This window comes from Triturus cristatus, chromosome 4_1 (assembly GCF_964204655.1).
Source record: "Triturus cristatus chromosome 4_1, aTriCri1.1, whole genome shotgun sequence".
In the NCBI taxonomy this organism is placed as follows: domain Eukaryota; kingdom Metazoa; phylum Chordata; class Amphibia; order Caudata; family Salamandridae; genus Triturus; species Triturus cristatus.
Genome location: NC_140585.1, coordinates 40,889,197 through 40,901,794, shown reverse-complemented (window position 1 = coordinate 40,901,794; position 12,598 = coordinate 40,889,197). Strand labels below are relative to the sequence as shown.

Here is a 12,598-nt window from a genome sequence, read left to right as displayed (position 1 = left end):
TTCGACAATTCCACCCAGGTTGTCGTGGCCTAGTTTAATGCAACTTTGTTGTCCTGGATGAAGGAAAGAGACGCGTGGATCCCCGCTGACTGTCCTCACACCCAGGCAGTGTGAGCCCGCCCTGGTGGTGTCATCTCCTGTTGTGAAGGAAGTTTGCACCAAAGTGATGTTTCGAGAGGAGAGAGAGAGAGAGAGAGAGAGAGAGAGAGAGAGAGAGAGAGAGAGAGAAAGAGAGAGAGAGAGAGAGAGAGAGAGAGAGAGAGAGAGAGAGAGAGAAAGAGAGAGAGAGAGAGAGAGAGAGAGAGAAGAGAGAGAGAGAGAGAGAGAGAGAGAGAGAGAGAGAGAGAGAGAGAGAGGAGAGAAAGAGAAAGAGAGAGAGAGAGAGAGAGAGAGAGAGAGAGAGAGGAGAGAGCGAGCGAGACCGCCGCTCCTTGTAATGATCGCCTTTTCCTGCAATGCGAGTTATATAAGGAAAGAAAAAGGAAACACATATTGGTGATCATGCTACATATTATAATTGTGTTTACTGCACTAAATGATTGTGGAAAAATATGCAGGTGACCCTTCAATTGCTGCAAAAGAAACGTGCACCTGGGTCTGCAGGCGTCACAAACACCTGCACGAGACAGAGGCCAGCAGTGAGAGCGAGTTTGGGTTGAGTGGCTGGCGTGAGCAGCACGTGACACTCCAGGATACACCCAGCATTAAAGTATTTCCTACACACACAGCGTTTATCGTTGTTTATACGTTTAGTTCTCTCTGGATATGTTCTCAGCTAACGTGAGCCGATTCTGTGCTGTCTGTTTCTTAAGATGCTGTTTGGAGAAAAAATACTCTTTATTACTACTGAAAACTGCAAAAATGTGCACACTGGGTGACAGACACCCCCTTTCTAATTTTGTAAGTGTTTTGAGCAGAGTGCAAGACCGGAATTGTTCCCGCTTTGCGAACCAGTAGATTTTCTTTTCTAAAATTGTAATCTTTTTATTATTGTTCTTCATTAAGCTTGCAAAAAAAAGCAACAACAAAAAACGCCACAAACCCCATTCTTTTCTAAGCCCAGACCTATTGGCTTTGCCAATGCTTGTTCCTTCTGGGTGCAGAAAATAGCTTTCCCCCCTTTCCATACTAACTCCATTCCCTTGGTGTCAGAGAGATTCTTCGGTTTTCTAATCTCACTTCCTGGTGGCCGCCATGTTTTATTGCCGGCTGTTGTCTCAGCCAAGGCTTCTTGAAATAAGCTACCTTTGACAGTCTGCTGGCGGCGAGGCCACGCTCCAGTGTACATTGAACCACATATATCCACTCCCTGTTAGCCTTGTCACCTGCACTCCCAGGTACAAAGAGTGCATTGTGGGAGTCGACAGGACGGAGGAGACGCAGGAGACACTGCTCCGGAGAGGTAAACAAGGGTCGTTTCCTAAGTTCATATGTGGTCTAAAGCATGAATGAATAAGTGAATGAATTACTTATAAACCGTCACTGTCGATTGTACCCCCCACTGCATACCTTACCTGGGGAGAAGATGCACCACGGATTCAGAAAAGATGTGTTTTAGGTTTTTCTTGGGAAGAAAGGGTTTTTCTTAGTGACATAAGTGAGGTCCTATTAGAGGCTGAAGCTGCCTCCTTTTCAGCTGGGGCCTGCTGGCCACCAGGACCTCCTTGGCTAGCTGGTCCAGGTACGGTCCATAGGACCAGAGCTGCGTTCTGCGGTCTTGCCCAGGAAGCCCTTGAACATTGATCAGCGGACCTCCAACGTGTACCAGGGTTTGACGGGAAGCCAGAGTTGTGAGATTTACCAAGGCCCCCCCAACTCGGGAGAGCCGACAAGTATGGGGGGAGCTGGCAGACAGATTCCGGTTGTTGTTCAACCCTGGGCAGGGGGCTGGCTGGGGGCGATGATTGGCCGCAGTTGACGCAACCCCAGAAGGGACACCAAACCGGTCATGATCTCACTCGAATAGTTACGTTTTTCTTGGTTGCACAGGAACAAGCTAGTTATGTCTAGGTAACTCCCATGTACTAGAGTCTCTGTTAAGGCTAGGTCTCACTTGTGAAGAAAAATGTAAATACTGTGGTTACCGTGCGAATGTGGATGATTCAAAACGTTGTGTGTGTGTAAAATAAATACGCCGGGGGTCTTACGACCCCTAACCCAAAGAGCTGTTGTCAGGCTTTGTCATTAACACTGATGGTTGTGGGGAGGCGGTAGGTATTACTGGGACATCGGCGACTCCCTGGCCCTACATGGTTGTGTTGATGCAGTTCCAGGAGGTCTGTGACGTTCACGGCCGCCTGAAGGAAGTAGACTTAGAGATTTGGTGGCCAATGTGAGCTGAGCTGGCAGAGTCGAAAGAGGAGTTACTTGTCGCTGAGTCCCAGCCCCTCCACTGGGAAGAGAAGAGGAGGCTAGCACAGTGGTGCTGACCAGACATTTAATCTGGATGGCAAGAATTAGGACTCAAGGGAGGTTGAGAGGGAATCAACATTCCCTGAAGACATCTATTACTCTTGACTGATTCATAACAAGAAAACAAGTGCTGGGCACCGAATCTGAGCTGAAGCAAAACTGCCCTAGTCTGGGTTTCCAGTTGTCATAAGGCCACTGAGTGATTTTGGTATCTGTAAAGGAAGCTAAGTCGCATATGTACGGTTGAACCAAGCACTATTTGTACAGAACACTCATCGGGGAAAATCATGCAAGGTTAATAATAAGCGAAGTCTAACTCTGCGGTCATCGACAACCATTACTGGAAGTGTGACCACTGGTGGTACAGAACCCAAAGTTTAGGTGAGACCTTTTGGTTATTCAAGTGAGACCTTCTAGTTAGTCAAGTGAGACCTTCTGGTTATTCAAGTGAGACATTCTGGTTAGTCAAGTGAGACTTACTGGTTATTCAAGTGAGACATTCTGGTTAGTCAACTGAGACCTGGTTATTCAAGTACATTGTTTACCTAAAAATCCTCCTTTAAGATATCTGAGATGGTCTTACTGCAGGCCAGATGCATCAGAGGGCAGAAAGACATGTAGATTGCGTACTGGAGGGAGTCGCGCCTGGAGCAGGCGGCGCTATTGGCCAGTCTGGTCTTTAACAGTTTCTGTGGAGTCCAATACAACAATGGATCATAAAACAATGGTGCCTCCTGAGAGGTGCAGGTTTGACTTCCTTGTACAGAAATTCAATCAGTTATTGCCAGCTGCACCTCCCTCATCAGCAAGCATCCTTCCCGCGACAGCTCCTCGGGCTTCACATCGTCTGAGCTTTGCAATAATGCCACTGACGTGGCTGCTGGTCCAGTGCAATCTGGAGCATAAATGGTCTACATTTGTGAGCTTAGAAGACAAAGTCAAACTGAGAAATGCCTCCCTTCTACAAGGAGCAGTTCCTGACCCCCTGAAGGACACCTTCATTTATTGACCAATGTATTTATTTCATTTATGTAACAGTGTTATACAGCTCCAGTCACTGGAGATGGAGGTGGGTGGTTTACATTTCAGCAACATGGCCAAAATGATCTTAAACAATTAAACGTTTGAAACCCTGGCAGATGTATTACTGAGAAGACTAACCGAAGGTCATTGGCCTCAACCATGGGGAGCAGGGTCAAGACTGATTTGCATATGGCTGGGTCCAAACTGGAAAGGTGTGGTGGGCAAAGAAACGATGGATTTAGGCCCAGAACTCTGACTGGGGGTGAGTGTTTGACATTGTTCAGCAATCCATCCATCAATTGTTCTTTTTGCACGAAGCGAGAGAGAACCGAATTGAGAGTAAGCGCATCACACTCCAAGAGCTCGCGCCTTGAAGACAGACATCCATACTTCCAGAGGATAGTTAGACAGCGCGGGCTGGGTAGAGTTAGTAAATGTTGGTCTCGCAGATGCTGCAGGGATGGTTGGTTCAGAGGTCCACAAACAGCAAGAGGCAGCTTGAGAGAAGGAAGGATGCTGTGCTGATATCTTCAAATCCAAACTCCACTTTAGGACCAGAATGTTCTTACTTCTAAGCCCTCTTTTGCCACCAATAAACGAGAGGAGGTTGGAGAGAGAAGGTGCTGTGTGAGATGCACTGCTTTGGTCTGAAATCCATGGTGGCTATTGGTAGCCACTGGAAACTGCCGATTCTGCAACTTTTTGTCCACATAATGTATCCACGCCAAATTTGCATCCTTTTCTTCCAACATCTCGAGGATTCTAAAGGTACCCAGGCTTGTGGATTCCATTGGAGAGGATTCTAAAGGTACCCAGGCTTGTGGATTCCCTTGGAGAGGATTCTAAAGGTACCCAGGCTTGTGGATTCCCTTGGAGAGGATTCTAAAGGTACCTAGGCTTGTGGATTCCCTTGGAGGGGATCCAGAAATTAGCCAACATACAGTTTTTTATTTTTATTTTTTAATGGGAAAAAGTGCTTCAGTAGAAAATGTCTGTTTTTTCCCTGCAACTGGTATCAACAAATGGGTTTGTGGTGATGAAATCACCGTCTTTTCAGCTTTCAGGAACAGGCAGATTTGCCAGAAAATCAAATCGTTTTTGCACAATTTTGGCATTTTACTGAGACATAGCCTATTTTTGTTATTTTTTGTGCTTTCAACCTCTTTTCAGTTAGTGGTAGAAATGGGTCTAACAGCAATAATGGATCCCAGAAAGCTATACATTTCTGAAAACTAGACACAATTCTGCACGGGGTCATTTGTGTAGATCCTTCAAGGTTTTTTTAATAGAAACTAACAGTTGAAAATAAAAAATATTGAAATTGAGTTGAAAAAAAACCAGCCCTTTGTGTCAACGTTTTCACCTGTAACTTCTTCAATGCATGATTTGATTTGATTTGATTTGATTTGAAAGCAACCTACTGTCACATCTGCTGGGCCCTTTGGATTGCGGGGATGTATAAGACGAGTAGGTTCGCCAAGAACCTGATTAACCTAGAGCCCATAGCTGAGCTGCATCTTGTAACAGGTTTTTATTGTGTGCAGGGTATATAGCAATTCATTTGGTAAAATATAAAGAGTAAAAAATAGGTACCAAGGAAACCTATATATTTTCGAAATGGGAACAAAATATAGAGTTTAGAAGCAGTGGTTATTTGCACATCTCCAAAATTGTGGGCACTCATACAAGCATGTGAATTAGAGGTCATTTTTCAAAATTACTTCTTTTTTACAAATTGTCTTACATTTGGAAGGCAGAAAGGCAAAGAAAGTCAATTGGTAATAACACTTGTTCTACTATTCTGTGTTTCCCATAGTCTCCCGATAAAAATGCTACCTCACTTGTGTGGGTCAGTCTAGTGCATGCAAGAGTAAATGGCTCAACACGCAATGTGGTCACATCACGTTTTTCCAGTGAAAACTGACCCTTTTTTGCAATGTGCTGAGCTGTGGATTTTGGACCCCAGCTCAGCAGGCACCTAGGGAAACCTAGCAAACCTATATATTTTTGAAAACAAGACACCTGGGGAAATCCAGGATGGGGTGACTTGTGTGGCTCTCACCAGGTTCTGTTACCCAGAATCCTTTGCAAACCTCAAGCTTTGTAAAAGAATAACTACATTTTCCTCACATTTTTGTGATGGAAAGTTTAATAATCTGCGGACAGCCACAAACTTCCAGCCACCCAGTGTTCCCCCAAGTCTTCCGATAAAAATGGTACCTCACTTGTGTGGGTAGGCTTAGTACCCGCCACAGGAAACAGCCCAAAATACAACATTGACACATCATATTTTTCCAGTGAAAACTGAACCTTTTTCTGCATTGTGCCTAGTTCTAGTTTTTGGACCCTAGCTCTGCCGGCAGCTAAGGAACCTAGAAAACCTATACATTCCTAAAATCTAGACATCCAGGGAAATCCAGGATAGGGTGACTTGTGTTGCTCTCACCAGGTTCTGTTACCCAGAATCCCTTGCAAACCTCAAACTTTGTAAAAGAAAACCACATTTTACTCACATTTCTGTGATGGAAAGTTCTAGAAACTGCGTGTATCCACAAACTTCAACACACCCAGCATTCCCCAAAGTGGTACCTCACTTGTGTGGGTAGGCCTAGTGCCCGCGACAGGAAAAGTCCCAAAACGCAACGTGGACACATCACATTTTCCAGTGAAAACTGACACACACAGGGGAATTCAGGATGGGGTGACTTGTGTGGCTCTCACTAGGTTATGTTACCCAGAATCCCTTGCAAACCTAAAAATTTGTCAAAAAACAAAAAAAAATATTTTCCTCACATTTCTGTGATGAAAAGTTCTGGAAACTGTGGGGAGCCACAAACTTCCAGTCACTCAGCATTCCTCAAAGTCTCCCTATAAAAATGGCACCTCACTTTTGTGTGTAGGCCTGGTACCTGCGACAGGAACCTGTCCAAAACGCAATGTGGACACATCACATTTTCCTGTCAAACTGACCCGTTTTTTTAAATGTGCCTAATTGTGGATTTTGGACCCTAGCTCTGCCGGCACCTAAGGAAAACTAGCAAACCCACACATGTTTGAAAATTTTACATCCAGAGAAATCCAGGAAGGGGTGACTTGTGTGGGTCTCACTAGGTTATGTTACCCAGAATCCCTTGCAAACCTCAAACTTTGTAAAAAAATATACTTTTTCCTCACATGTCTGTGATGGAAAGTTCTGGAATCTAAGGGGAGCGCCAAAATTCCAACAACCCAGCTTTCCCCCAAGTCTATCGACAAAAATGGTACCTCACTAGTGTGGGTAGGCCTAGAACCCGCAACAGGAAATGCCCAAAACGCAACATGGACACATCACATTTTTCCGGTGAAACATTGACCCTTTTTTCACAATTTCCCTAGCTGTGGATTTTGGACCGCAGCTCTGCTGGCACCTAAGGAAACCTAACAAACCTATACATTTTTGAAAACTAGACATCCAGGATGAGGTGACTTGTGTGGCTCTCACAGGTACTGTTAAACAAAATCCATTGCACACCTCAAACTTTGTAAAACATTAAGAATTCCTCACATTTCTGTGATGGAAAGTTCTGGAATCTGTGTGAATCCACAAACTTCCACCCACCCAGCATTTCCTAAAGTCTTCCGATAAAAATGGTACCTCACTTGTGTGGGTAGGCCTAGTTCCCTTGACAGGGATTGGCCCAAAATGTACTGTGGAGAATTCAAAAGTATAGATTACAAAAACAACATATTTTGTGAGAAAGTCACCTGCGTTTTTTGATCCTGGTCTCGGCGGCCACCTAGGAAAACCTACCAATCCTATACATTTCCATAAACTAGACACTTGGAGGAGTCCAGGGAGGTGTGACTTATGGATCCTCCAATGTTTTTCTATCCAGAATCCCCTGCAAACCTCAAATTTAGCTGAAAAAAAACCTACCTTTTCTCACATTTCTGTGTGGGAAAGTTGTAGGATCACTGGTCTGACGCAAATTTCTTTCCAACCAGCGTTCCTCCCTAGTCTTCCTATAACAATGCTACCTCACTTCTGTGGGTGGGCTAAGTACCCGCGGCAGGTAAGGGTCAAACATTTATTGTGGAGATATCAGAATATCTTTCACAAAATGACCCGGTTTTGCAAGGGGAGCACCTGCGGTTTTGGTCCCGGGCTCGACGGCCATCTGGGGAAACCTACTAAACCCACACATTTCTGAAAACTAGACACCTGGTGGAGTCCAGGGAAGTGTGACTTGCGTAGATCTCCAACGTTTTCCTACCCAGAACCCCCTGCAAACCTCAAATTTAGCTGCAAAAAAATCTAATTTTTCTCACATTTCTGTGTGGGAAAGTTGTGGGATCGCCGGTCTGACACAAATTTCCTACCACCCAGTGTACCCCCAGGTCTCTCAATAAAAATAGTACCTCACTTGTGTGGGTGGGCAAAGTACCCGCGGCAAGGAAGGGGCCAAAACGTATATTGTGGGCAGAATGCCCATTAGGCACCAGGGAATTTTTTTTCAATGCCACCATCTGCCTCCTGGGGGGTGCAGAAAGACTGTGGCTCTTTTTAGGTGTGCGGGGGACATTGGCATTCCCATTCTGGGTAGCCCCCATCCCTGAAAAATATCCTCTGGTGCCTTGTGGGCTTTGAGCCCCACGGGTGGGGTGGGCAGATAAGTGACTATTGCCCCCATCTGCCTCCCGGGGGGCCAGAAAGACTGTAGCACATTTTCTTGGAATGGGGGCATTGGCATGCCTATTCAGGGTAGAACCCACCCCTACATACAAAAAACCCTGGTGCCTAGTGGGCTTTCTGCCCCCCGGGATGCAGATCAGGAGCTATTGCCCCCATCTGCCTCCTGGGGGCGGGGGCAGAAAGACTTTTACAGTTATTGGGGGAAAGGGTGGGGGCATTTGCATGGCCATCCTTGGCAGCCCCCACCCAGGTTTTTATAAAAAATAATTCCTGGTGTGTAGGGTGCTTTTTGACCCCTGTCCCGGGGAGGCGGATTGGGGGCTACTGCCCCCATATGCCCCTGGGCGGGCAGAAAGACTGGTTATGCCTTTCTTCAATGGGGGCAAAGGCCCTTGCCCAAGACGCAGCTCCCCCCTCCCTGGTGCCTATTGACTGGATCCCTGCTTAGGGATTGCCCTCCTTGTACAAATGTAATCTCCTGCTGGGAACATGTTGGTACTCATACAGCATCGTAGAATAATATTTTATTACGATGTGTCTGGACAACCTCTGCAGAATATGCTTAAGATGTTTTGTTACTCTCATCTGTAATAACTCTAACTCTATATTTCGGTGTAAAGCTTTGCCCCACACACTAGGAAGGACCAAAGTAGCCCCAGCACTCTGGGGCTGCTCTGGGAGAAACAAAAGAAGGGAGGAAAGAACAAATAAATTCCTATTGGGCAACCCATAGGGTTCTTAAGATTGCCGTCACCCACTAATAGTGGTATGCTTCATCATTGGGCCGCTACTACACCATGGTGCAGACCGACGCTCATGGTGGAGCGCAATTTTGTCAGAATTTTTTTTCTCTCTAATGGGATCCCTAATATAGAAGCAAAGTAATTAAGTCTAAGTGGGAAACCCCCTTTTTTAGGTCTCGCCTGGCTATTGCGTAAGCGATCGCTCAGCGAGACTTCTGTAGGGGCTTCAGAAAATGCTCCCAAAGGCTTCCCATCCGGATCGGGTGGCGGTTACGCGCACAACCACGCGCATTCCATTTGTTACCAGCTACTTCCTGCGCGTGCGCCGCCTCACGCATTCAGAGAGATTTAGTAAGGGGCACAAGACCTTAGGAATGCGGTTTATGGCCAGTGCATGTGAGGCATTCAAGCGCGAAGCTGGCATCTGGCATCGGACTTGAAAGCAGCAGACTGCTTTCGCCAGCGCGCGCTCGGCCTCACTTCCTGCATCACCTCTTACAACAATTAACTTTCGTTATAACTCACACCCCATATGCTCGTTCCCTCCCACCCTTCCTTTGATGTCCACTTTTCTTGTTGTTTACAAACCACGCCACACACTGCTGCACGCCACACACTGCTGCACGCCGCACACTGCTGCACGCTGCACACTACCACACGCCACACACTGCTGCGCACACTGCTGCATTACACACTGCCGCATTACACACTGCTGCACGCCGCACACTGCTGCAGGCCGCACACTGCTGCACACCGCACACTGCTGCACGCCTCACACTGCTACATGAAACACTGCTGCACGCCTCACACTGCTGCACGCCACACACTGCTGCACGCCTCACACTGCTGCACGCCGCACACTGCTGCACTCAGCACACTGCTTCACGCCGCACACTGCTGCACGCCTCACACTGCTGCACACTGCTGCACGCCTCACACTGCTGCACGCCTCACACTGCTGCATGCCACACACTGCTGTACGCCGCACACTGCTGTACGCCGCACACTGCTACACACCACACACTGCTGCATGCCTCACACTGCTGCACACCTCACACTGCTGCACGCCACACACTGCTGCACGCCACACACTGCTGCACGCCGCACACTGCTGCACGCCGCACACTGCTGCACGCCGCACACTGCTGCACACCTCACACTGCTGCACGCCGCACACTGCTGCACGCCACACACTGCTGCACGCCACACACTGCTGCACGCCACACACTGCTGCACGCCACACACTGCTGCATGCCACACACTGCTGCATGCCGCTGCACGCCTCACACTGCTGCACGCCTCACACTGCTGCATGCCACACACTGCTGCACACCACACACTGCTGCACGCCACACACTGCTGCACGCCACACACTGCTGCATGCCTCACACTGCTGCACGCCTCACACTGCTGCACGCCGGACACTGCTGCACGCCGCACACTGCTGCACGCCGCACACTGCTAAACGTCACACACTGCTGCATGCCACACACTGCTGCACGCCACACACTGCTGCATGCCACTGCACGCCACACACTGCTGCACGCCACACACTGCTGCACACCACACACTGCTGCACGCAGCACACTGCTGCACACAGCACAGTCCTGCACGCCGCACACTGCTGCACACCGCTCACTGCTGCACGCCGCACACTGCTGCACACTGCTACACGCCACACACTGCTGCACGCCACACACTGCTGCACGCCGCACAGTGCTACACGAAACACTGCTGCATGCCACACACTGCTGCACGCCACACACTGCTGCACGCCGCACAATGCTACACGAAACACTGCTGCATGCCACACACTGCTGCACGGCACACACTGCTACACGCCACACACTGCTGCACACTGCTGCATGCTGCACGACACTGCTGCACGCAGCACACTGCTGCACGCCGCACACTGCTGCACGCCGCTGCACACCACACAGCGCTGCATGCCTCACACTGCTACACAAAACACTGCTGCACGCCACACACTGCTGCACGCCGCACACTGCTGCACGCCGCACACTGCTGCACGCCGCACACTGCTTTTATGCAAGTTTATGCTACTGACATTGTAAATGACAATGCTTTTTATTTGTTTTAAAACCAAAACATAAATAAAAGGCATTGTAATTTTACAATGCCAATAGCTCAAACTCTTATAAATGCGAGACCTATTGCATTGCAAATGCTTGTTTAATATAGGCCCCACTTGCAAGTTTTAAAATAAAGCGGGTATAATAGAGCGTCTATGTCTCTTTTACCCAATTTGTGTATATAGACATGTTTCAGCCAATTCCAAATGCCCATATGGGTCAAATGGCCTTCTTCAGGATACAGATCCCTTATGTTCCAGTCCCTCCTAATAAGTCATTAAATGGAGGGAAAACATGGCAATATTCGCCCTCTGTAGACACACTCGGCGACTGAGCTAACTATAACTCACACCCCAGCAATGCACAGCTTATGACCTCACATATTACATCACTCATGACATGGTCATTGACACCACTGACGAAATCTCAAATGACATCACTAATGACATCGCTGATGCCATCACCTAGTGACTGTGAGTGTTTTTTAAATGTTTATGCGAGTTAAGTATATACACACCAATGTGTATTGGTGAATCAGTGGGTGTATGAGAGTCTGCCTGGATGATTCAGTGGGTGCGTGACTGTTTAAGTCAGGTATTAGGTGTCTAAGTGAATGTATGGGTGAGTGACTGGTTGAGTGAATGTCTGTATCAGTCTGTCAGTTGGTGTCCAAGTGGCAGTATGGTTGAGTGACTGGTTGTGTGAATGTCTGTATCAGCATATCAGTTGGTGTCTAAATGGCTGTATGAGTGGGTACGTGAGTGGCTGTATAGTTTGTTGTCTGAGTATCTGTATGGTTGTCCGAGTGTCTGTGTGGGTGAGAGGGTGCGTGTGTCTTTGGATATTGAATCGACAGGCTTCTCTGTGCCTGTTTTGATTAAACCGCCCTGCAGGGTCTGTGGATCACTTTCATTGGAGTATTTGTGGGATAATTGCAAGCACAACCTTGTGAGCCCGACCCGCTTGCCCCACTTTAGAAAAAAAAAAGACGATGCCCTGAGTTAAATATTCACTGTGGCGACAAGAAAGGGAGATGTGAGGTGTCATGTGCCTCTTTCCGACTTGGGGCGCTTGTTGCCAAACGACATTGGGAGATTTCAAATAATTCAATCTGAATCTCGGTGGTGTATTTGTACTCCTTATTAGATTCACAAGGGTCCGGGGCAGCATAAATCTTGCTAAAGTGTGCCTCCCAAGACTCACTAGAAATGTTACAACTAATTGGTGGGGCTGTGTTTCCCACAGATTTCAGTCCTTTAACAGCCTTCCAAAAGGCCTTTCCATTTTTTAATATATTTGCCCGAACAAGGTTATCCCAGTGGTCATTAATAAGCTCCTCCTTCCTGCATATGATAGCTCTTTTATAGCACCTCCTAAGTGACGACACAAGAGAGCTAACTCTAGGTTTACTTACGAGTGCCTTCCTTAGTGCTCTGTTAGCTGCAGAGCAATCTGCATTTAACCAACCTGGGTCAGAATTAATACTCTTATTTGGCTTAGACATTAATTTTTTAATGCCAACACAAAGCTCTGAGAAGGCACCAACTACCTCTGCGTTGCGTTCTCTAAATGTCAGACAGGGGTTAATCAAATCAGGATAAAATGCTATCATCCTTTCAAATAATGCATTATTATCAATACCACGCCACACAAGT

At 47.3% G+C, this 12,598-nt stretch overlaps 1 protein-coding gene across 9 annotated transcripts in view; it reads left to right on the top strand.

The window, feature by feature from the left end:
• Positions 1-1,252: 1,252 nt before the first annotated feature.
• The window catches only part of LOC146839410 (membrane-spanning 4-domains subfamily A member 12-like), a 158,801-nt gene continuing 147,455 nt past the window's right edge, over positions 1,253-12,598 (top strand). For 2 of the 9 annotated variants that reach the window (XM_085651451.1, XM_085651444.1), the window contains exon 1: positions 1,335-1,402. The gene's annotated coding sequence lies outside the window, so the exon portion shown is untranslated. Of the gene's footprint in view, positions 1,403-12,598 lie in introns of all 9 variants that reach the window. The other 7 variants (XM_085651447.1, XM_085651445.1, XM_085651442.1 and 4 more) reach the window with 6 other exon arrangements.